We start from the raw sequence: 26,673 nt of genomic DNA, 5'->3' as shown, positions 1-26,673 counted from the left end.
AGTCAAAATCTGAGTCAGAATTATTTGAACTATCTGAATTAATAAAAAATTGTTGCTCCATATACGACATAAATAAAGGTGTTTACAGTAAGAATGATTCACAGCCCATCTTTGCTCTGAATCCTCGTTGACATGGCAGAAACAGAAACTTCACAGAAACTTCGATATTCACTTGAATTTTATTTCACTATTCTTGTAGTCAAGCTACTCAATTCACCCAACTAAGAGTCTATATTCACGGTTCCAGTTATTTATACTTTCGATTGATTAGTAAATCGTTAACATGAACCGAAATTTATATTCGTTAAAGCTCGTTTAATCAATTCTACTGACTGCGCCACTAAACTTGAAACACTGTATATATATTTTTAAAAAGTTTTCTTTTAACAATTTTTACAAGTACAAGTTTATTAAAAGAGAACACATTCTAAATTGAATTATAAAAATAAATATTTACATGCCTTACAACAACAATTCTAATAAATGCAATTCTAGCTAAATCGATGATATGCTGAAATAGTGTACGCCTCATATGACTTATAGGTGAAACTTCTTTCTATCAAATCGACATTGACAGTTTCAGATATTTTCTTACTTGTTTACAATGCGGAGTTTAGTCTATACCATTTCTTCCAGCTTTAAAGGATTGTGGCATTATGCGGCACTGGACTACTAGTATATTTCTTTGTCAGTTGTTTTCACATGAAAAGTTACTGAAATAAAAAAAATGTTTTTATCACTTCAGCTCGTGTGCGAAAGACGCTCTTTAATTAAAAGAACCGTAAGTTATGGTGAATAGAATATCCTTGTTATTGCTAAAGTGTTAATTGTTATATATCGATAATTTTTGTCATTGCAGATTTCAAAAATACAGATTCGTTGCATGTTATCAGTAACTACTAGATTGGCATAAATTTTCTAACAGGCTTGCAGCAAATTGTTCCTTATCTTTGTAAACGTTGATAAATATTTATGGGATGATGGAGTGTATAAATGATACATTTTTATACGCTTGTTAGATGAAAAAATTATGTTAAATTGCTAGCGAAATATAAGTGATACTCCAGTAAATGAAGGTGAAATAAAACGAGATGGGAGTTTTTGGCACCATACACTTTTCGAATTTGTTTTTTTTTGCAAAATTTTTACTTCTTTTATTTCTGAAAATTATCAATTTCTTAACAGTTTGACACCTCTGTCAAGTAACATGGAATGATATTTTTAGAAATACACTCTATCTATAAATTTTTGTTATAATCTATAAATAAAACAGTTTATACTTGATAGAATACTTATTACTATTATTACTAATAACAATAAAAAAGTAAACTTGCCATCGTGTTTATTTTTCCCGGTTCAGCAATTCATTAGTAGCAACGAATTGTAACCCAGTACTGTTTTTGGCTAATCTATTAATTACAGCACTAGTTAGTTACACTCTGAATGAATAAGAAACAAGACAAGGACAGATAGTTTCCATATAGACCAGTTTCGTCTCTCTGCGGCGTAATATACTAACTAATTGCATCAAAGAATGCTGTGCTTCCATTACTTCCCATCCTCATCGTAGTCGGCGTGGCGTGAGTTATACAGAAAACGCAGTTTGTGAAGCACGTGACGCGCCTGACAAAGAATAGCGTGGAAGCCGGTCTGAACGAAGCGAAGAAAGAAGTATGTAGGCTCTTAAGTGACGAGGGTTACGATTTAGGATACCGTAAAATAATGACTTGCAATTTTTTAAAAATATACATTAAACTCGAAGAAGAACACTAACAATTATATACAGTGTGGAAACCACTTATGTCATAAAATTGTTTGTGTCCTTATTTTGGATAATAATAAAAAACGTTGAGATACCTTAACTTTTAAATTTAAATGTGCGATTTTTAATTTGTATTTTTAACTGTATATTTTTATGTTTTAAAAGCTCCTTAATAACCTGATCTCAACGAACTGTATCATGTAGGGTCTATTATGAACAATACAAGGTCAAATTTTGAAATTAAGTATAATTTTCTTCAAGACAATTAATTCATAGAATACCCGAGGTAATTGGTTGGATTACATTAACATAAATGCTCAAAATGTTCTCCACCTTGTTGTTGGCAATAACACAGTCTCCTATAAAACTCGTCCCGAACTTTGTTTAAAATTTAATGTGAAATATTCCGTATTTCTGTAGTTATCCTTTCTTTGAGGTCTTCAATGCTAGTTGGTTGTATTGCACATACTTTGTTCTTGAGATAACTCACAGAAAAAAATCCAAAGGCGTAAGATCTGGCGACCTAGCTCGCCACTTAATAGTACCCCTTCGTCCAACCCATTTATTAAAGAAGATTTCATTCAAGTAATTTCTCACCATTAAAGCATAATGGGGTGTTGCACTGTCCTGCTGAACCAGACAGTTTCATGCGGTAGGGTCGGATCTATTGAATTGGGATATAAGTTAGCCAACTGAGAAAGAAAAACGTCTCTTGGCATGCGTACAAATGTAGGACCAATAATATGATCTCCTATAATACCTTCCCAAATATTCTCTATTGGACACAGATCTGGCGAATTGCCAGGCCAGTCGAGAACCTGGTTGTCAGCAAGGAATTTTATAACAGATTTCGCCCTCTGATAAGGCGCTGAGTCATGCATAAAGGTGAAACTTTATTCGGGAACCAATTCTGGACCTGTGGAAGCATTTTTGTTTGCAGTACTGTCAAATACTGGGCCTGCCGCGTTGTTCCTTCAACAATGTAGAGTCTACCAGTTCCTTGACTGCTTATAATAGACCACCCCATGATGCTTAGGGAGTTCTTTACCGTGCTTACAATAGAATACGCTTTGTATTATTCCCCAAGTCTTATCCTCACAAATTGAGCTCTATCCATGAGGATCTGCAAGATAGATTCGTCCAAAAAACAAACCTGGAATATTATTATTTTGGAATCGTGGACAAATTAATCAACTGTAAACTACATACAAGAAAAACAATGCTAAGTAATGTTATTTACGTGATTCCAATCAACAATGATCCAACCTTTATGATCTCTAGCTCATTAAAGCCTTTTTTCTTCATGGCTGGTGTAAGTGACGGCTTTTTAGCATTGCATTGCAATAATTATGATTACTTTGGTAATTATGTTAAAAGTTAAATTAATTTGATAGAACATATTTAGATGAGTTTGGATTTGTTTTTATTTGACGAATTATTTTATACTGAGTGGTTTTGATTTTTTGAAGAATTATTTTGTCCCATATACATTTGGAATCATTTGTTAACGTTTAAAGCTGTGTTTATATCAATAGGGTTTTCAGTGGGCATAAAAGTATCCCGGGGGTTGCTTTAGACCACGTAGCAATACTCTTAAAGCTTCATTTCTGAAATAGCTACCAAGTATCTCTTGTTTGTTAATATTAGAACGAGTTTCGTATGTGTGATTTCTATACTACGTCTCTAAGACGTCTCTTTTTTCTGCATATAATGCGTTTAATAGAGAATCTTTTAAATTTTCTCAAGTTCTTATAGTACATAAAGAAATATTTCTAGCGGCAGCAGCTTTAATTTTTGATAAAATGCTAGAGGTCAAATATTTATTTTGAAAATCGGTTGGATCGGTTATATTAAAGAATTTATTGACAAATTTTTTGCAAATCTCGATGAAGCGTGAAAGTAACGCGACACCTCCGTGGAATTCTGGAATCATGTCCAGATACCTATTCTTTTTTGAGTTGAGGCAAAGCCATAGTTAATTTGGATTTTGATAAAATAATTTTAGGAAAAATACTTCTAATTTTTGGTTAAGTTTTAAATAATAAATTATTGTTGTTTAAGTCAAAATCTGAGTCAGAATTATTTGAACTATCTGAATTAATAAAAAATTGTTGCTCCATATACGACATAAATAAAGGTGTTTACAGTAAGAATGATTCACAGCCCATCTTTGCTCTGAATCCTCGTTGACATGGCAGAAACAGAAACTTCACAGAAACTTCGATATTCACTTGAATTTTATTTCACTATTCTTGTAGTCAAGCTACTCAATTCACTCAACTAAGAGTCTATATTCACGGTTCCAGTTATTTATACTTTCGATTGATTAGTAAATCGTTAACATGAACCGAAATTTATATTCGTTAAAGCTCGTTTAATCAATTCTACTGACTGCGCCACTAAACTTGAAACACTGTATATATATTTTTAAAAAGTTTTCTTTTAACAATTTTTACAAGTACAAGTTTATTAAAAGAGAACACATTCTAAATTGAATTATAAAAATAAATATTTACATGCCTTACAACAACAATTCTAATAAATGCAATTCTAGCTAAATCGATGATATGCTGAAATAGTGTACGCCTCATATGACTTATAGGTGAAACTTCTTTCTATCAAATCGACATTGACAGTTTCAGATATTTTCTTACTTGTTTACAATGCGGAGTTTAGTCTATACCATTTCTTCCAGCTTTAAAGGATTGTGGCATTATGCGGCACTGGACTACTAGTATATTTCTTTGTCAGTTGTTTTCACATGAAAAGTTACTGAAATAAAAAAAATGTTTTTATCACTTCAGCTCGTGTGCGAAAGACGCTCTTTAATTAAAAGAACCGTAAGTTATGGTGAATAGAATATCCTTGTTATTGCTAAAGTGTTAATTGTTATATATCGATAATTTTTGTCATTGCAGATTTCAAAAATACAGATTCGTTGCATGTTATCAGTAACTACTAGATTGGCATAAATTTTCTAACAGGCTTGCAGCAAATTGTTCCTTATCTTTGTAAACGTTGATAAATATTTATGGGATGATGGAGTGTATAAATGATACATTTTTATACGCTTGTTAGATGAAAAAATTATGTTAAATTGCTAGCGAAATATAAGTGATACTCCAGTAAATGAAGGTGAAATAAAACGAGATGGGAGTTTTTGGCACCATACACTTTTCGAATTTGTTTTTTTTTGCAAAATTTTTACTTCTTTTATTTCTGAAAATTATCAATTTCTTAACAGTTTGACACCTCTGTCAAGTAACATGGAATGATATTTTTAGAAATACACTCTATCTATAAATTTTTGTTATAATCTATAAATAAAACAGTTTATACTTGATAGAATACTTATTACTATTATTACTAATAACAATAAAAAAGTAAACTTGCCATCGTGTTTATTTTTCCCGGTTCAGCAATTCATTAGTAGCAACGAATTGTAACCCAGTACTGTTTTTGGCTAATCTATTAATTACAGCACTAGTTAGTTACACTCTGAATGAATAAGAAACAAGACAAGGACAGATAGTTTCCATATAGACCAGTTTCGTCTCTCTGCGGCGTAATATACTAACTAATTGCATCAAAGAATGCTGTGCTTCCATTACTTCCCATCCTCATCGTAGTCGGCGTGGCGTGAGTTATACAGAAAACGCAGTTTGTGAAGCACGTGACGCGCCTGACAAAGAATAGCGTGGAAGCCGGTCTGAACGAAGCGAAGAAAGAAGTATGTAGGCTCTTAAGTGACGAGGGTTACGATTTAGGATACCGTAAAATAATGACTTGCAATTTTTTAAAAATATACATTAAACTCGAAGAAGAACACTAACAATTATATACAGTGTGGAAACCACTTATGTCATAAAATTGTTTGTGTCCTTATTTTGGATAATAATAAAAAACGTTGAGATACCTTAACTTTTAAATTTAAATGTGCGATTTTTAATTTGTATTTTTAACTGTATATTTTTATGTTTTAAAAGCTCCTTAATAACCTGATCTCAACGAACTGTATCATGTAGGGTCTATTATGAACAATACAAGGTCAAATTTTGAAATTAAGTATAATTTTCTTCAAGACAATTAATTCATAGAATACCCGAGGTAATTGGTTGGATTACATTAACATAAATGCTCAAAATGTTCTCCACCTTGTTGTTGGCAATAACACAGTCTCCTATAAAACTCGTCCCGAACTTTGTTTAAAATTTAATGTGAAATATTCCGTATTTCTGTAGTTATCCTTTCTTTGAGGTCTTCAATGCTAGTTGGTTGTATTGCACATACTTTGTTCTTGAGATAACTCACAGAAAAAAATCCAAAGGCGTAAGATCTGGCGACCTAGCTCGCCACTTAATAGTACCCCTTCGTCCAACCCATTTATTAAAGAAGATTTCATTCAAGTAATTTCTCACCATTAAAGCATAATGGGGTGTTGCACTGTCCTGCTGAACCAGACAGTTTCATGCGGTAGGGTCGGATCTATTGAATTGGGATATAAGTTAGCCAACTGAGAAAGAAAAACGTCTCTTGGCATGCGTACAAATGTAGGACCAATAATATGATCTCCTATAATACCTTCCCAAATATTCAACTTTTGAGGACACTGAGTGTGTGTCTCGCTCATTTAATGAGGATTCTCCACTGATCAATATCTGCAGTTTTGTCGGTTTACCTCCCCGTTCAATGTAAATGTTGATTCATTAGAAAAAGAATTGTACCAAGAGCTATTTCATTTGTGTTAATTTTATCCATCATTCTTTTGCAGAAATCCATTCTACGATCTGGATCGTCTTCTGTTAGCTACTGCACAAAAGTCAATTTATATGGATGAAGTTTTTCTTCATGAAGACACCTTAGTAGAGTTGTGTGACTCACATTATTTTGATATGCAATTTGACGCGAACTTGACGTTGGATTCTCTGCAACACTTAACAAAATATCTACTTTCACCTCATTTTCAATGAAGTTCGATTTTCTTTTTAATGGTTTGACATGTCCAAGTTCTCTGAACTGTGCATTAATTTTAGACGCAGTACCTTGTGCAATATTAGGCAACTGAGGATAACACTGATTAAATAAGTTTGCTACTTCAACTTGACTTCTACAATTCTCCCCGTAACCGATCATCATTAAAATCTTCAATTCGGTGGTCTCAGTTAAATATTTCATTTTTATTTCTGCCAGAAATTAGCTATTAGTTATTATTTTAATGTAAAATGTCAACACACCAAGAACTGATTGATAAAAATCCACATTATTTACCGATTTAGTTTAATTAGCAGACTATCTAGACAGTTTTTACCTATTTATGACAAAAAATGTTAACACGGTTACTAAACAGAAATTTTTTCCAATATACTGACACTTAAAGTAGAAGTTTATTGTCTGTGTTTAGCTAATTTAAAATAATACCATTCTTCTTCTTTGAGTGCCGTCTCCCTACGGCGGTTGGCAATCATAATGGTTATTTTTATTTTTGAAGTTGCTGCTCTAAACAAATTAATCGATCTGCATTGATACCAATCACGTAGATTCTTTAACCGTGAGTTCTGTCTTCGGCCAACAGATCTTCTTCCTTGAATCTTTCCCTGTATTATGAGTCTCAAAATGTCATATTTTGATCCCCTCATCACGTGGCCTAGATATTCCAGTTTTCTGGTTTGTATAGTGGTGATTAGTTCTGTTTCTTTACCAACTCTCTCTCTCTTATTTGAAATTCTATTAGTCCATGATATTTTTAACACTCTGCGGTATAACCAGAGTTCGAAAGCCTCAGCTCCATATAATAATATTGAAAATATATAACAGCGAATGGTACGTACTTTGCTCTCCAAATTTAGATTTTTGCACGTTAGGAGTGGCTTCATTCGTATAAATGCTGATCTGGCAATCTCTATTCGTCTGTTTATTTCTGCAGTATGATCATTGGTTTCATTGATCAAAGTTCCCAAGTAGTGATATTTTTCTACTTGTTCTATCACGTTACCATTGATTGTCAATAGGTGATGTATATTTTGTGGTCTTTTAGTAATTAGCATATACATCATTTTTTTAGTGTTTATAGTAATTCCTATCTCAGCACTATTCATACTTAAGCTTTCGATAAGATGTTGTAGATCTTTTATACTCGTTGCTATGATCACAGTGTCATCTGCATATCGTAAGTTGTTAATTAAGTTTCCGTTAACGGTAACTCCCGCTTTAATATTATTGAGCGTGTTTTGGAGAATTTTTTCAGAATATAAGTTAAACAAAAGTGGCGATAAAACACATCCCTGTCTAACTCCTCTACAGATCTTTATTTCTTCTGAGTGTTGCCGATCAATTTGAACTATGGCACTTTTGGTTCCAGTATAATGGTCGTAAGTATTGATGTCTTACTTTATCGAAAGATTTTTCGTAGTCAACAAAGCACAAGTGTAGATCAACGTTTACATCTCGACATCGCTGAATCAATATGTTGATGGCAAATAGTCCTTCTCGAGTACCCATTCCATTTCGGAACCCTAACTGCTTCTCTCTAATATCCTCCTCTAACGTTTCGTATATTCTCTTATATAGTACTTTCAGCAGTACTTTTAAAGTATTACTCATGAGGCTCAATCTTCGATAATCAGAGCACTCTTTTGCTGCTTGTTTTTTAGGGATGGTTATAAATGCTGACTCCAGAAACTCTTGTGGTACTATTCCCGTATCGTACACCGTGTTGAATAAATCTGATAATACTTCCAAGTTATCCTCTTCCAATAGTTTTAACAGTTCTACTGGTATTTCATCTAATTCATCCGCCTTATTGTCTTTAGAGTTTTTGATAGCATATTTTATTTCAGTTATTGTTATCCTCTGTCTCCCTAAAGGATTTAATTCTCGTATTTTCTGAATTTCACCTCTTTCATCTTGGAAAAGTTCTCTAACGTACTCCTCCTATCGTCTTAATTTCTCTGGTAAATCTATTAGTAGTACTCCTTTTTTGCCTTTTATGTGTCCTTGCTGTCTATTTCGACCCATTCCAGTCACTTCTCTTATTTTTTTGTGCATATTTCTCATATTATATTTTGTTTCTGGTTCTTCTCTATCTCTGTATCTCTATACATTGTTTTATCAAATAGATTTCCTTAGCTGTTTTAATTTTTTCCTTAATTATTCGTTGTATTTCTTTATACTTCTGTAGATCTTTTTCTTTTTATTTCCTTCATTCTTCCATCTCTAATAGTATATCTTCTGCCATCCACTGTTTTTTAGCCTCTGACCTATGTTGTATCAAACTTTCTGGAGCTGGTTTCAGTAATGTGTTTTTTCATAATATACCACTTTTTATTTACGTCCATCATTTGTTTGTTGTCAGTTAGTGTTTTTTGCATATTAACATTCACGTTATTTTTTAATTCGTTTTTTATTTCTTCGTTTTTTAGCATTCTTACATTAATTTTTGGTTTTTGTTTTCTGAGTTAAATTCTTTTTAATTTTATTTTCACGTAAGCAACTAACGGATTGTGGTGTGAGTTAACATCTGCTTCAGGATAAGTTTTAACTAAGTTTATAGAGTTTTTATATCTGCTCTTCACGAGTATAAAGTCTATCTGATCTGTGACAATGTGGTTTTCTGTATGTGAAGGAGACGTCCAGGTATATAGTCTTCTCTAAGGAAGCTGAAACCAAATATTGGCAATTACCATATTCTTTTCTTGGCAGAATTCTATGAGCCTTATAACACCATAATATAATTAATAATACCAATTAATAATAATACCATAACACGTGATAAATTATTAATTTTAAAATTTTACCTTGTATTATTCATTCTAGATCCTACATGATATAGTTCGTTAAAATCAGGTTGTTAAGAATCTTTTAAAAACATTAAAATATACAGGGTTTTTCATTAAAAATTAGGATTATGGACTATGCCAGACTTACGTGGATTACCCTGCACATTTAAATTTAAAAGTTAACGTGTCCCAGAGATTGTCTAATGTTACGCAGTCAGAACAGTTGTTTTCTTTCGCCCCAGCGGTTTCTTTCGATTTTGCCCTGAATGATCAACCGAAGTAAGTGATATTTCCTCTTCCTCATTTTAATGATGTTAATCCATTGCTGCTCTCTGTGCATGGTCTCTATCACACGTTCGTGAGATATGTTTTGCTGTCCATGGGATTCTGAGCCTTCGACGGTAGCACCATAACTCGAACGCATCTAATTTATTAAGACGTGTGGTCAATGACAAATTTCTTCTGCCCAATACAGAACGCGAGTTAATAAAGATTTTGCGTGCAAGTTTTATTCTGATTGAAATTTCTTCGTCATTTTCAACCCTGCAGTCAATCCAACTACTCAGATATCTAAAGTGTTTTACCCTTTTTAGGATTTTGTTATCTAGTTTTAGTATTGAGTCCGATACTAATTTTTCCGACCACCATCCATTTTGTTTTCTTTGCGTTGACTGTAAATCCCTTTTCAGTGCATTCGTTATTCACAGCGTTCAACAGGGGTTAAGATCTTCTAGGCTCTCTGTCGTTATGGAGGTGCCATCTGCGTATCTGATGTTATTAATAATTTCACCACCGATTTTAACTCCTTCGCGACCACTATTTAAAGATATCTTACAAACTGGTTTAGCATATGCATTAAACAACATCGGTGACATTAAACCTTTTGTTCGGTACTTACTTACTTCATCTACCTAAGATGCATAAAGCATCCAGGATATTCGCCATCTGTCTCTGTTCCCAGCCAGTCTTTAACAATTATTTGTTCTTTTTTGTCAATGATCATCCTACAGGTATATGCCTTCTCTATCCTTGAGGATTCCAGCTCAAAGTTTTATCTTATATAGATAAACTCACTTGTTTCTATTAAAATGTGGTCAATCTAACTCCACTAACTTTTATTATCTGCATTTGAATACTTCTACGTTTATCTTTTTCGTTTAAAATTCTTTGTTTTAAACAGGTTTAACATTGATGAAAAGTTTGGTATTTTGGGATAAGTATTTGACTCTCCAGATAACGTAAAGCTGATAAGATGTAGCTTTCACCTTTTCAATGCGACTTTAATCATCATCTAAGGCCCCTTCATCCGATGTTACAACGTATGTAAAAAAAATTCGATTGCTTCTACCCTCACATCTTCAAAATGCAAAGCCTGCATAAATATTTTTAGCATTTAATTTTGTTTCCTTAATTTTCATTAGCTGCTACAACGCTTTCTAGATTTAAACAAGAATAGATTACTTCTATCCTCCAATTTCCAAGATCAAAAGGCTGCATAAATATTTGCAGCATTCAATTCTATTTTCTTGGTCGTCGATTTACGATTACAAATACTTATAATTCTAAGAAAAGATTAAATAGGGAATAGCAAATAACAAAGATTAAAGAACATAATAATATTATTAAACCAATTATTTAAATTACATTAAAGATTCTAGCTGCATACCATCATCATCATCGACCTGTATGCATCCACTGCTTTACATAGGTCTCCCTCAGCTCTTTTCATCTGTCTCTGTCTTGTGCGGCGTGCATATGGAAAAGTTGATATAATAATAATGTTTCAACAGGCAACTGTATATTATTTAGTTTGGGGTTGAACACATTGTGGATATGCTTGGCACTTCTGTTGAAAACCTGTATTAAAACTTTGTCATATTTCTCTTAAAGTCATTAAAAATATCAGTTACAGTATTATTGTATATTTTTCTTTTAGGAGCAATTTTCTTCTGTAGTTCCAATAAGTGTTGGTATAATTTTGATATCGTATTTTCTTTTTTTTTTTGTATTGTTACGACTAATCTATTTAACTGTCTCGTCTTGTAAATTTTTATGTGATACATTTTCATATTTTTTCTCTTTGAAATCCTTATTGGATGGAACTGTATCACCAATTTTAATTTTGTTAATAGTATTAACAAAACGTGAAAATGTCGATAATACTTAAATCTAATTTTCTATCGGAAATATTTGCCATCTACATTTGTTCGAAAGTATTTGGATTTGTATAGTCCTCTCTATTTTGTTTCCTTATTGCACTAAAGTTTTGGTAGCTCCTACACTACAGTAGTCCACATTTTTTGATAAATATTTTTGGGATTCACCATGTTTTTGCTGAGATACAGGACTTTCAAATCATACTTGCTTTTTGGCAAATTCTGCTTGCAAATGTTTGTAACCAAAAGTCATAAAACTATGTTGATTCCGATAGGCATGTTATTTAGATATTTCTCCATTTCTCTTTGTTTCATTTTCTTGAGAGGAAAAATTGTCTACAGTGGTTCTAGTATTACTAATCATGAAAACTTCAGTAACAATTGGTGAATAAATATATTTATTAATTGGCGTTGTTACTGGAACTGTTACTACAGGATCAAGGAAGGACAATAAACAATAACTAAGAACTAACCTAAGAACATTAAAGTGTGACTGGCAGGTTACGTGTCTCTGGAGTTAGTAAAATGGACGTCAAAGGGTGATGCCTACCGAAGCAGAAGTCGTCCGTCAACACATTGAACTAACGATCTTAAACGTTGGTATAGCAATTGAATGCAAGAGGCACAAGGTCGAAATAGATAGAAACTTATGAGGGAGATCTATGTTCAGCAGTAGACAAGCAAAGATTAAATAATGACAAAACAGTAAAAACAAAGTAGAATAATATTTAAGTACATCTTAACTAGAAAAAGAGAACATCGGCCATGAGTGACAGATTTTACAACGTCGGTTAACGAACCAAGTATAAAGCGCGTACAAGATTTTTAGAACGGAACTATAGAGCCTAGTATGAAGAGCTTATAACAACATCATTATCATCATCATCATGCAGCCTTTATTTATCACGTCCACTGCTGGACATAAGCCTCCCCTAAACTCCTCCATTCTTTACGATTTGGTGCTCTTGTGCTGTGCTGCCAATATTTTTGGTGATACGCCTAATGTAGTCAGCCCAACGTGTAGGTGGTCTTCCTCCACTACGTTTGTCTCTTCTTGGCCTCCAATTGGTAATTCTGCTCGTTCATCGTGAGTCATGCATTCTCGCTACATGACCTGCCCAGTTCCATTTCAGTTCCGCTATGCATTCCACAACATCATCAATACTCGTCCTTCCTTATAACAGCATACAAGGAAAAAACTGGGCGAAAGATAAAATTTTAATGATAATAAATTAAAAAGAAGATTCGATTACAAGATACGATACAAAGAATATAAAAATATACACATAAAGTAGTAATAGCCTCAAAGGAAGCATACTATTTAAAAAAATAAAATAAATAAGGAAAATGAATTAAGGGTAATGTCTATAATATTAATGGTAAAAATCCATCGACTATAAAATCTAACAAACCTCATTAAATTACGCATTAACATTATTAACATTTCTCAATAACTCAAACTATAAAACTGTTGTAACAAGGACAAATAGTCGTTGACTGTTATTGTCTGCTAGTCATTACATTACGCATTAACAGTATTAAAATTTCTCACTAACTCAAACTATAAAACTGTCATAACAAGGACAAATAGTCGTTGACTATTGACTGCATGAAAACACATAATATGTTTTTTCTCAATTTTATAACAAAATACACAAAGTTATATCTTCACAGGAATATACTATAGTTAATTGCTACCACACCTAATTTTCTTCTTCTGTTTAAGCGATTATACTTGTTTATTGGTGGATTAATGCCTTTATATTAGCCGTTGTCACTCCACCTTTCGCGCGATCGTTCGTTGCGCTACCTTCAGTATTTTGTATAGGAAATTAAGGCACAATTGAACCGCGTTGTCGGAGCTCTCAGCGCCGAACTTCTCGAAGGGACAATATACGATCTCGCGAGGCCTGACCGAGAATAGGAGCCGTCATCCTTGTTTATGGGGACAATATGTGTTTAAGGGATAAACGGGAAGAAATTTACGATAAAGGCCTCCGGAAGGCTTTCTCTTGTTCGCTTCTTAATGCTAATAAATTCCTTATACTGGTAGTTTCGAATACTAGGTTCGTATAGGGTAACAGAGGTGATGAAAGAGCTGAACGATAGATGCATCAGGAATTATCGATTACTGGGATAAGAGAAAATGGGGCTTTGAAGTAAATTAGATCCGCTCGCTATTCTTTAAATCTGTTTTATGGACCGCGTAAACATCGTTTCACTTTATTACGTAAAACGCAAGCTTGCATGTTAAAAAAAAGCCGAAAATGCTTCTCATCTCAAAAACTCATTTGGACAAAGTGTCAACACTATTTATTTACACTAAAATCAATTTCACTAAGACAGTTACATAAATTCTATCAACAAAATCACTAAGGGCTAAATATTATTCAGTATTTATGAAAATAATAGCTTTTATTTCTAACACTATCGGTAAACAAAATATATGTTCGAATGACGCGTCATGACGTAACAAATACAAGAAATGTAATAATTAAATACTGAAAACTTTTGTTTTAAACACTTTCACAAAATTTATTATAATTTATTATCACTACAGCTCTTTTGGAAAAATGCCCTTCTCAAGTGATCTGTTTTTGGTATGCGTTTACACTTTATAGCCTTCAACTGAATAAGTTAAGGAGGGAAAAACTGTGTGTATTAAGTTTTTCATTCAGAATTATATGTATCTGTATTTTTTAATTTAATAATTTCCATAGATTCTAATAAAGATAGCTTAAGACCTTAATTTTGCATGTGAAGAATTTGAAATTAGTCATTAACGGAATAATTATGATCCAGAATGTGAAGTGCGTACGTAAAATCTGTTTTTCTATTATTGAAAACCCTTTTATGTTCTGCTATTTGTTTGTTAAAAGTTCTACCAGTTTGACCGATGTAAGTTTTTGGGCAATCACCACATTCTATTTTATATATACCTCTGTGTAAGCGATTGTTGTTCTTATTTCTCGTTGTTTGTTCTAAAAGCTAGTGTTATTACTTTTTTATATGTTTGATATTTGTTGATATTTTAATGTATATGTAGTCGAGTAGAAGGTACTGGGTTTTACCTTTGGTGGTGGAAATACTAAATTCAAGGTTTTCTGTAGTTTTTGTTTTAAAATTTTATTTATTGTTTGCTCGTTTTGCCCAGTGTTTACTGTTCTTCGCTTAACGATATTCAATTCTATCTCGAAGTTGTTTTTTGACATGACAAAAAATGAAAAACTTAATATTACAGCATTTTATGGATTTAAATCGTGTTAAATTATGCGATTAACATATTTTTAATTATAATAATGCCTATTGTGTACATTTTCAACCCTTGAACAATCTTAAAAGCCACCCGTTTTAATAAAAATAATTGTAACAAATCGTTTAATAGGTATAAACGTTTTTGTAGTGTGTTTTTATGTGTGATCTTTCGATCAGACTGTCCTATCGAAAAAAATCAAAATGCGTTTTTAAGGTGAAGAGTGCTCCTTTTGCGTGCAATTTTTGTGTTTTGTCGCAAATAAAGTTTCTATAAATCTGTTCATCAAATAAACATTGCTCATTTTTTGCTATTTTTTACAATTTTCGAGAGATCAATTATTAATTACTTTAATTGATAGCCCGTCATAGTGAAATTTTCATTTCATTTTAAACATGAAATTTGAATTTTGAGTTGTGGCAATAAATATAAGGCATTTGAAATATGACTCAAAAACTTAGAATTTAAACTTTTAAATTACAAACAATTGCAAGTCACGGGAAATACCTCCAAGAAAATGATTTGGGTGTATGTAGCAGAACTTGGGTACTTACTTATGAAAAACGTACTGGTCTAATTGAAAAATAGCAGTTTTAAACATTAAACATTTTAGATTGTTAGGCTAAACTTAAATTTCATGCTAAAGGTTTTGAAGATTAGGCTCTAGTAACCGAAAATCCCGATAAATAAAAGGGATAAATTGTATAATCTCATGATAATCATAAAACCCTCTTATTTTACCCTCATTGATTTGTACCATCTTTAATAACAGAGCTGGGGTTACTTAGGGAACGGTACTAGGCTCGGGCTTCAGTCTGATAGAGGTATCTTAGTCGGTGTTCTTAGCAGCTCAAATATAAAGAATTAGTTAGTGGAGTATGAAAGATTAAAAAAAGAGAAGTTAGAAGATAAAGAGAAGGGAAGTAATTGGGCAGCACCCTATTTTTAAAGGAACAGGGAAAGATGTAATAGGTGGGCCTTTGTTCTTTTGTGGACGGAGTCACTAGGGTTTCCTTCGAATTCGGAAATAAGATTTTCGACCATAGAAAAGATAGTTTTGATCTGGCTCGACTCGTCTTCGAAGATAAGGGGATATTCCATTAGATTGATAATCGGAGTGGCTTTCAGAAGTACTTTCTTAAGGATCTACTTTTTTTCGTAAAGAGTTCTATTTGATTTATTATCTCTGATTATCAGTTCGTAATCGATCTGATTTACCTTCCGATAAAAGATAACAGAAGACTTCATTTTTTAAGTCTTGCTTTTTAACTAGAAAAATTAGCCGAGAAATGAGAAGATACAATTCTTATATTTGGAAACTGCGTTGCGGTGCCATTTATTACTATTTATCTACCACGATGGGCGCCACATATACATTGTTTATATAATAAATCAAATCGTAATATCAATTAACAACAATGTCTGAAAGAGATACACCATGTACATTAAATAAATATATACATAATAAAAAAAAAATAAAAAGCAAATAGTTCAACAACAGGGTTATATTGAGATATAGTTATAGTAAATGCGCTATAGATAAGTTAGCGAGATAAGTTACTGCCCAATTTATTATTAAATACAACGAATAATATTTTCTCAAAAATAATTATGAGTAATTTAGTATCCTCAAGAATAAGAAAAAGGCAAGGAATATTATAGTTTTATCTACGTCAATAATTGATACAACTTGAAATAAAACAAATAAGTTATTTTTACGACTTAAGAATACGTAAACATGAAGTTACTGAAATGTTTGATTGTGACCACCTCAAATATGTGTATAAAATTTATAATAAATATAAACTACGTAACAAATCTGATCATACCTCCTATGTATATATGTTACGAGCAATGTCCGAAATTGGACAATCCTAGCATTGTACATAAAATCTTGTCCACTTCTAGCATTGTACCCCTTTACTGTACAATCTCCGAAATATATATAATCGTCGGACTTTGTATAAAAAAATTGCTGTACAATGTTCGAATTTCAATAAGTAGCCATGCGTCAAAGTTTAAGATAATATATCTGATATCGATTCATATCGATTTTTACGATTATTCCCCATTTGTTATTAACGACAAAAAAACATCAATCCATAATTAATCAGCGTTTTTGACTTTTGGATTCGTAGAATTAAATTATTTTAAATTATCATACATATCTCTTGAAAATCTAAGATGTTTTACAAACATCTTCCCTATCTACCTCTTGAAGCTTTGAAATGTTTCACTAACAATATCTCTATTGTAGAACAATTTCTTCTTCGTTTCGATTTTTCAATTTTTGATTTGGTGTGTCGCTTGTCAATAATAATCGATTCGAACCGATGAGCGTGTCGACAATTATTTTGATTATTTCGGACATTGTACAGTTTGGGGGTACAATGCTAGAAGTGGACAATAATTTGTGTACAATGTTAGGATTGTCCAATTTCGGGCTTTGCTCGTAACATATAGATACCGTAGATTTATACTATGGATAGTTCGTTCGGTTGGATTCAAAATAAACAAACCATAAATACAGTAAAGGCATTGAACTTGAGTCATAAATAATTCCTAACGATTTAGGTAGCACCGGAGAAAAGATGATCGTTGGATCACAAAACTCGGTAAATCACAATTGAAGAATCGGTATTGTACTTACAGTCGGCGGCAGGTAGTCACAGGTAATGAAGTTCTTTTATAGAACGGTCGTTGATAAAGGTACTGGACAAGTTGCACCCGCAACAGGTGTATTGAGTCGTCTCAAGCAGCGTAGATGATTTAATTAAGGTAACGAATTACGGTGGATTCAATCAGCATAACGATCATCAAATAAATATAGGCACAGGTAATACATCAGGTCAATCCTCACACTGACTTAACTGAATAGATAGAGGAAGACGGCAAACATAATTAACTCGGTGTCATCGAATTGGAAAACGTCTGTACAACAAAGAGAAAATTATTTAATATAGGAAACACTGTATGAAGATAGATGGATAATGGTTAATTGAAATGGCACTTACCGCTATTTGATGGAGACAACCGCATTGCAACAGAAACCACAACGACAATGAACTCGATTTTCGATATTTATATAAGCTAGGGATAAAAAAGAGTAGGAGTTTTGGCCGAAAAATGCCACGCGAAAATGGTACCTAATTGACGGTGTGGCCTTATTTTCTATAACTTCTACTTTCTCTTGACTAAAGAGATTATTTTATAGAAGACCAACATCTCCGCTTTTCTTAGAAGCTTAGTAAGCTGGGTTTTTCGACAATAGAAACTGACTTTTTTGTTTAGAGAAAGGCTTTGTATTTGACTAACGAAAGATAATAAGGGCAAGGAACACATTGTAAGCTATTTCGTTATTGCAAACAGGCATGACAAATTGTTCGTTGCTTATGAGTTATTTTTAAGGCATCTAGCAACGTATATAGACATAAGTGGCGTGAAAGTAATTTTCTAAGAGGAATAATTAAGGAAATTTTAAACATGCGTCAGATTTCGCGCCCGTAACTGACATTAAAAATCACCGATTGCTTCAAATGTTGTGTCTGAGAGAACGGTTTCTTTTATACAAAAATTACTTACAAACATTTCTGTTTAAAATTATCTTTTACATTTTCTATTAAAAATTTCATTTTTTATATAACTTTCTATATACAGATTCTTGGCAAATCGATTTTTTTCCTTTTTTACCCCCTATACAAGGAGGTTTCAAGGGAATGCCCGAATATAAAAGTGGTAAACTTTTTGCTTATTTGTTTGGTGTCGTAAAATTGATATTGTCGGCAAAATTAAACTTATTCGTATGATTTTTAGAGATTTAGTGGCATTTTCGTCGACTACTGCAGTATATAGAAATTTTTTTTTAACTTCAACAGTTTTAAATGTACATTTATATTTTTTGATTAATTGCGTATTTTTAACCCTTTAAAATAAAAATAAAACAATTGTGATAATTTTAAACGCTATAATCTTGTATTTACATTCGAGAAAAATATTCGTTTCCTGTTCATAAAATTTTAAATCCTTAAAAACCATTTTTAAGTGTTAGTGTGTCTGTCACCGATATTTAGAATGTACTTGAATAACGTTTATTCGTATAATAGATACAGAAAAGTTGATGCTCCAAAATTTTTTTCCAATAAATGCAATTGGGTTTTTTAGGATAACCATCAAAAACACATTTTATAGGTAAATTCAAAAGCTACAAGGCTAGATATATTAGAATATTATAGATCTCTTTCTGTTTAAATAGTGAAGGGACAAAATGCCAATTACAGGTGTGTATGATTAGAAAAACATATATTGATTTTATAATGATACTTATTTAATTTAGCAATGTGTGTTTTATAATACGTATTAAGTGTTTATTATATGTATATTCTATACTCGCGCATGGATATTTTATGGCAAGTCGCTTACTCATATTTTCTCCTTGCTTATCCGTAGTAAAAATCCGCAGAATACCCCAAAGACCTCCGCACAAACTTATTAGTGTATGATCCAACCGTATGTATATATTAATTTCGTCAGTGTTCTTGTTGTTGGAAACTTGAAATTTCTCAGCAGCTTTTAGGATAATGTTTACTGCAGCAAGTTAATTTGAATTTATTTATTAATTACCTCTGTCTACAAGTTTGTATAAACCTCACGAAACTGAACATGTTATCAACCTTAAAATTTAATTTACCGGTGAAAGAGAAAGTTCTTAAGTTGAGTTGTGGCGTAAGATTTCTTGAAGAGATGTTGAAAAAAAAAAAGAAAAAGTAATATACTACAGTTGGCTACGGAAACTTATTATTCGAAGTATATTAAAAGTGTATGAAATTATACTAGAGTTATATGATGTTAGAATATTTAAGAAATATTAAAATAAGGTAACTTCAAACAACTTATTAACAACAACTTTATGCAACAGAATAAACTAACTAATATGGCGATGAGATATTTAATGCTAAAACTAGATACCTAGTACAAAAAAAACTGAGCGCGAATTGTGTATCAATAGAACGCTTGTTTCTCTTGTTGGATGCTTTCAGCAATTTTCTTCAGATGTAGATACTCTTGTCTTGATAGAAAATGAACAACAAAATAGGAAATCAGACGAAATAAATATAAAAAAGAATTTATTTACAATTTTGAGACTTGTCTATGCTCTAAAAAATAACAAAATAAAAAGTACAATATGCATTTAACATAAATACTGCTTTTTGTGGAATTAACTTATCCTCGCAGTTTCGTCTAAGCTTTGAAACAGAGTAGACGTATTTATAGCTGTATATTGGTGACAATATATTATATTTAGTAATATGTCTGTTGGAAATATCAAAATAGCATTGCTGAAATTAAATATATTGGGAGGAATAAAATTAAAATAATTTTGAATAATGCCTTATCTGGTAATAATATTGTAAGTAGCGACTTTTTAAAAGCCAGCAATTTAATTGCCTATGTCCCACAGTTTTTTGTGGAACGCCGTGCTTTAATTAAATCAGTTGATATTGAATGAATTTTTGGGCAGAAATTGTTTAAACAATTTTTTAAACCAATTCAAAATATCACCTTTTGTGCTCCAAGAAATATTTTTTAGGTTTTTGGGTGACTCTAAATAAGATCTATGTCATTTTTCTCAAAAGTTAATAGTTTTGGAGATATAGGCGACTAAAATCCGAAAAATGCGATACCTAATATGCATTTTCGAGGCTTGAAAAATGTGTAAATGAGTATTTTTGAGATTCAAGACTATCTAAACTAAAGTCTCAACATTGATTTTGGTGAGAAATCGGGGCAATATTTTCCGTAGCAGAAAAAGGTGATCTTTTGAATTTGAATTGTTTCCGGCAAAAATGTCCGGCACCCTTCAACCTTCGATTTGTTTAAACGGGGCATTTTTAAATAGGACTCTTCAAAGGACAGAATCAGTTTTTTTCAAATGGGAGCGGGCTCACAACATCGAATATCGAATAAATAACAAATTAATTCTTTCAAATCAAAGCTTGTTAATTTTAGTGATTTATAAGAATATTGGACTTATTATTTAGTTTTTACATAAACCAGAATATTTTTTTACAATTATCTGTAAATAATGACTCATTCTGTCAGAAAATTTTAAAAGATTGTCTATCCAGCAAGGACAGAAAATCTCAAAATATTGTATGTCCAGCAAGGACCACGAGGAGGTATGAGCCTTCCTTGCCAGGAAAGGAAAGGGTTGGGTATCTTAGTAAGAATATAAAGTTAGTTTTTTTTTTTTCATTTTGCTTTTTTTATTTTTTTATTTTTTTTTCTTTTTTGTTTTTATATTTTTTTGTTTTTTGTTTTTTTTTGTTCTGACTTTATACAGTGTGTCGAATTTAAGATGATTGATATATATATATATATATATATATATATATATATATATATATATATATATTGATACGATTAGGGTTTATAGAAAATAATTTATAAGTTATATACTACATAATATTAGATATTTGGTTGTTTTAAATAAGTTATATACTAGAGAATTTAATAAAAATTATTTATGTGAGGGTATTTTTAAGAAATTATCATATAATAATTGTAAAAAGTTGTATTTTAGTAATTATAATGTGGTAGATATATGTAAGTCAGCCATGTGACTAGGCAACCAACTATACAGTGAGTGATAGACAGATATTTATACTCTGAAGTGACGTTTAAGAATATTTACGAATATAAAGTGGGGTTATAATAATATATTGTTTGAAATGTGTATTTTATTAAATTAGAGTGTTAGTTACTAATTTGAATGTTTATTCTGATCTGAAAAGCCTAAATGTCAACAAAATTATCAATGGAACATTAACGAATTCTCCAGAGTGCAGAGTGTGACCATTGTTTACGGTCGAACATTCTGGAATAATGATTATGTCGGTGGATAGAACAGATATTTTTTTCGAGAACATCGATATCGAAGAAATAGAACAAATTGGAACATGATTTCTTACCAGATGGTTCTGGAATATCCAAAAGGATATAAATACCCGTGATTTGGATTCAAGATGGAAGTTTTTAGTCAGAAGTCAAGCAGTTTATTATGAAAGTTAGTAGATTAGTTAGTGAAGTCAATTGTTCACAGTTTTAGTAAGTCAGTCAAGCAGTTTAATAAGAAATATGAAAGTTAGTTGGAGATAGTCCAATTGTTTAATATAGTGAGTTAAATGAAGATTAAAAATTATGCATATATTTAATGCACATTCATAATTATACACAAATAATTATTGAAGATTATAAAAGTATATTAGAAGAATATTGGATGGACATTGGAAGGAATTAAAATTATATTATGATTAGAGATTAGTATAAATCAACTTATAATAATTGGATATTGGTATATTGAAAAGAAGAATAAATATAAATGGTGTTTGATGGTTTGATTGGTGGTGTAGAAATGCTGGTGAAGAAAACTATATCTTAAATTGGTAGAAGCTGATAATTGGAAAAATAATTTCACAAAAACAAGGATAACCGAAGTACGAAGACATTCAGTGGTGATTAGAATCTATATAGTGGAAAACAGTTCATTTAGGCATTCAGTGAAAGAAAGGTACAAAATTTTGTTAATATAATTTAGTTAGTGTCATAACAATTTCAATTTTGAAGATAGTTTTGTTTAAATTTTAGATTGTCAATAGAATTTAATTAGTTTTATAAGAACATCAATTTAAAAATAGTTTATGTTAAATTTACATTGGCTAGGTTAGATATATATGTGTGTTTCATGATAGTTATAATAAAGATAATTTAAAAAAGTACTTACAAGCTAATTCTTTGAGAACCGCGATAAAAACCCTATATATTATATTATTAAAAATACTCATTGCTCATCATTCAAACAAAAAACACATCATAACAATTTGGCACCCAACGCGGTGGCTCTCTATTTAAAAGAATTAGTTTGGGAAGATAAGTGCTCTCATATAATTAAATTAATTATCAGTAGAAAGGAAAAATTATAGATTTTATTTTTAATTATATTTGAACAAGTAAAGTCTCAAAATGTCTCAAGGAAAGAAAGGTACAAGAAGCAAAAAGAATGAAGAAGATGTGGAAGTAGAAACACAACCTATACAAGAGGAGAGTTTAGTTCAAGTTCCACAAGATACTGCAGAAATGAATCCAGAAAGAGAGGAAAATGTCAATATGGCAGCTTTGATGTCATTAATGATGCAGATGAACAAGACAATGGAAGAGAATACAAAAAAAATGGAAGAGAATACAAAAGAAATCAAAGAAGACATGAAAAAAATGGAACAGAAATTAGAAGAGAATTATAGAAAATTAGAAAAGAAAATAGAAGATAATAATAATAAAATTGTAAAACAAATAGAAAAACAAATGGATAAAAAACTTGAAGCTGCAGAGAAAAAAGTAGCAAATGAAATAAAAATTATACGGAATGACTACAAGAAAAGGATAGAAAATGAGAGGACAGAAGTAAAGAGGATTATTCAAGATAATAAGATAGATATAGAACAGAAAATAGAGTTACAGAAATGTAACTTAGAAGTAAAAATTAACGAACACAGGAGAAACACAGAAGAAAAATTAGATGATATACAACAAAATATCCAAATAAATAATAATCAAATAAGAAATGTGGAACAGAGAATAGATGATATTTCACAAATGAGAGACATAGGAAGACCTTACTTAAATTTAACAAATGAGACTGGGATTAAATTCTCTGGTAATATAAAAAAATTTGCATCCTAGAGTATACATAAATAGTTTAAAACATAAATTAAGATTTGTGAATAATATTAATGATATTAAAGATTATATTAGAATGACATTAAATGACAATGCAGCAACTTGGTTTGCTAGTATTGAAAATGATTTAGATAACTTTCAAACATTTGAAAATAAATTTTTAAATTATTATTGGGGTGAATTAGAGCAAGCAAAGTTTAGAGAAATTCTATATTTTGGAAAGTATAATCACAATTTAAAATCAAATATGGTAGATTATGCATTAAAACTGATAACAGTTGCAAAATATTTAGAACCACCAATTAGAGAGGATGAAACAGTCTTAAATGTATCTAGACATTTTGATGCTGATGTTGTGCAAACCGTAACTGTACAAAATATTCAAACAATAGATAGTTTTATTAATTTTATTCAAAGAATACAAAGAGGCAATATGACAAGTAATAATAACAACAGAAAAAACAATAATAACTTTCAATATAATAAAAATGATAATCAACAATATAGACAATCATATAATAATTATAGATATGGTAATAATTTACAAAATTTTAATAATAATAACAGTAATTATAATAGACAACATTTTAATAACAGTACTAATAATAATAGACAAGATTTTAATAATCGAAGAAATACAGAGCGACCTAACTATAACAGACAGGTAAATTGTGTACAAAGGAATAGGAGCTGCGAAGACAGGGAACGAAATAGTACAAGGCAAGAAAATGTGAGTAGAAGTCATAGTAGGGAAAGACATAGGACATCAGATCCAAGTGGTCAGATACAATCTGACAATTCTAATAATCAAAATTTTGTGCAGTAAACTTTCTGAATTACAAGTTAGGCCATTGCTATTATGAAAAACCTTCTGAATTTATTTCTTTAGATGAAGAGAAAATTATTGAATCTATTAATTTAATTTATATAAATGCTTTGGCCAAAAATAAAATGATTAAAATTATGATAGATACTGGTTCAGAAAGTACTTTAGTCTCGGAGAATTTTATTTTTAATACATTAAAAGTATCAGATATAATAAAGATTCCAAAAATTAAAATTGTTGGTGCAAATAATAAGAAGTTGGGTGAAATTGATAAACTAGCCAATTTTAAAATTAATATTCTTAATAAAGAAATTAATATGCAAGGATTTATTGTCAAGGATTTATGTGTTGATATATTAATGGGAAATGATGAATTGGAAAAGAAGAAAGTAAAGATAGATTTTGAAGAAAAAATGGTAACTTTGGAAGGGCAAATAATTAAATTTATGCAGAAAGATGAGGTGGAAGAAGGAATAAGAGTTGATAGGATATTATTAAAAGAAAATAATGATGTTTATGAAGAAGAAATGTATTTTGATGATAGGGAAATGTCCCAAAAGAATGTAAAGAATAATTATTGTAGTGAATATTTAAGGAATGGAAATTTTAAGCAGATGGATGCCTACGAGGCGGAGTGCGTAAAATTGGAAGCAAGGAATAATGAGTACATAATGAAGAATAATTTTATTTGTAAAGAAGAAGATATAATGAAAGTTTTAAATTGCCCTGAAGAATATAAATCAATAGTCATTTCCGTATTGCAGCAACACAAGGGACTTGTCAATAAAGAAAATAGAATTGCACAAAATTATATCCATAGTATAAAAGTTAAAGAAGAAAAACATTTTAAAACAAAATCATACCCAATACCATATAAATACAGAGAAGAAGTAAACAAAACAATTAATAATATGTTAGAAGATGGAATCATTGGGAAGGCAGATACACGTTTTATCAACCCTATAGTAGTAGTGCGTAAAAGATCAGGTGAAATCAGGTTATGTTTGGATGCAAGGAATATTAACAAGATCACTGAAAAGCAATTTGAAGCACCAATGAGTATAGATGGAATACTAGGAAGAATTGCAGGAATGTCATTTTTCACTAAAATTGATTTACAGCATAGCTTTTGGTTAATACCTCTAGAAAGAAAAAGTAGACAGTATACAGGATTTCAGATAGATGGAGTAGTATATCAATTCAAAGTAGTACCATCTGGACTTCAATCATCTTGCAGTGCTCTATGTAGATGTCTTCATGATATTTTGGATCAATATGAACATTTTGTAATTCACTACATTGATGATATCTTAATTTTTTCTAAAACTGCTGAAGATCATGAGAAACACCTAAAAATTATAATAAATAGATTAGACAAAGTTGGACTAAAAATAAATCAAGAAAAATGTACAATTTTTCAAAAAGTAGTGATATATCTAGGTTATAAACTTAACAATAACAGCTTACTGATATATCCATTTTATTCAATAGACTTGATTTGTTAAATAGATGGTAGATTTCATTATTTTGAATCAATTTGACATCATACTTGTTGAATTTTGTATATATGGAAATTAATTTGTACCCTAAAAATCATAATTTGGGGTTAGATACAAAATTGATTCTATAAATAAATGTCTTTCTAATATAATAAAGTGGAAAAACTTACCAATTTATATTGATGAAAGTTATTTTGAATGGAAATAATTCCTAGATTTTGTCTATAAATAAACAGAACACAATATAGATTATATTTTTAATTAAGGTTATATTTTATTCTCTGATAAAATCCATTCTCCATTTGACATGACAGTTTGACCATAGAATAGCCGAACTGTGCTACGTTGTTCTCTGTTTTGATATAGACAGCGAACAGGGATATATTTAACACATTTTAAATAATAAAAAAAAAAAAAAATTGAATTATTAATTTATTAAATTTAATAAGGTATGAGAAAATTAATATTTAAAAAAATAATAAGTAAATTATTTATTTTAAATATTATTTTGGGGTATTGATACGATTAGGGTTTATAGAAAATAATTTATAAGTTATATACTACATAATATTAGATATTTGGTTGTTTTAAATAAGTTATATACTAGAGAATTTAATAAAAATTATTTATGTGAGGGTATTTTTAAGAAATTATCATATAATAATTGTA

The sequence above is a fragment of the Diabrotica undecimpunctata genome, chromosome 5, assembly GCF_040954645.1.
Source record: "Diabrotica undecimpunctata isolate CICGRU chromosome 5, icDiaUnde3, whole genome shotgun sequence".
Lineage (NCBI taxonomy): Eukaryota > Metazoa > Arthropoda > Insecta > Coleoptera > Chrysomelidae > Diabrotica > Diabrotica undecimpunctata.
The sequence above is the reverse complement of the archived record's forward strand: the minus strand, read 5'-3'. Positions refer to the sequence as shown.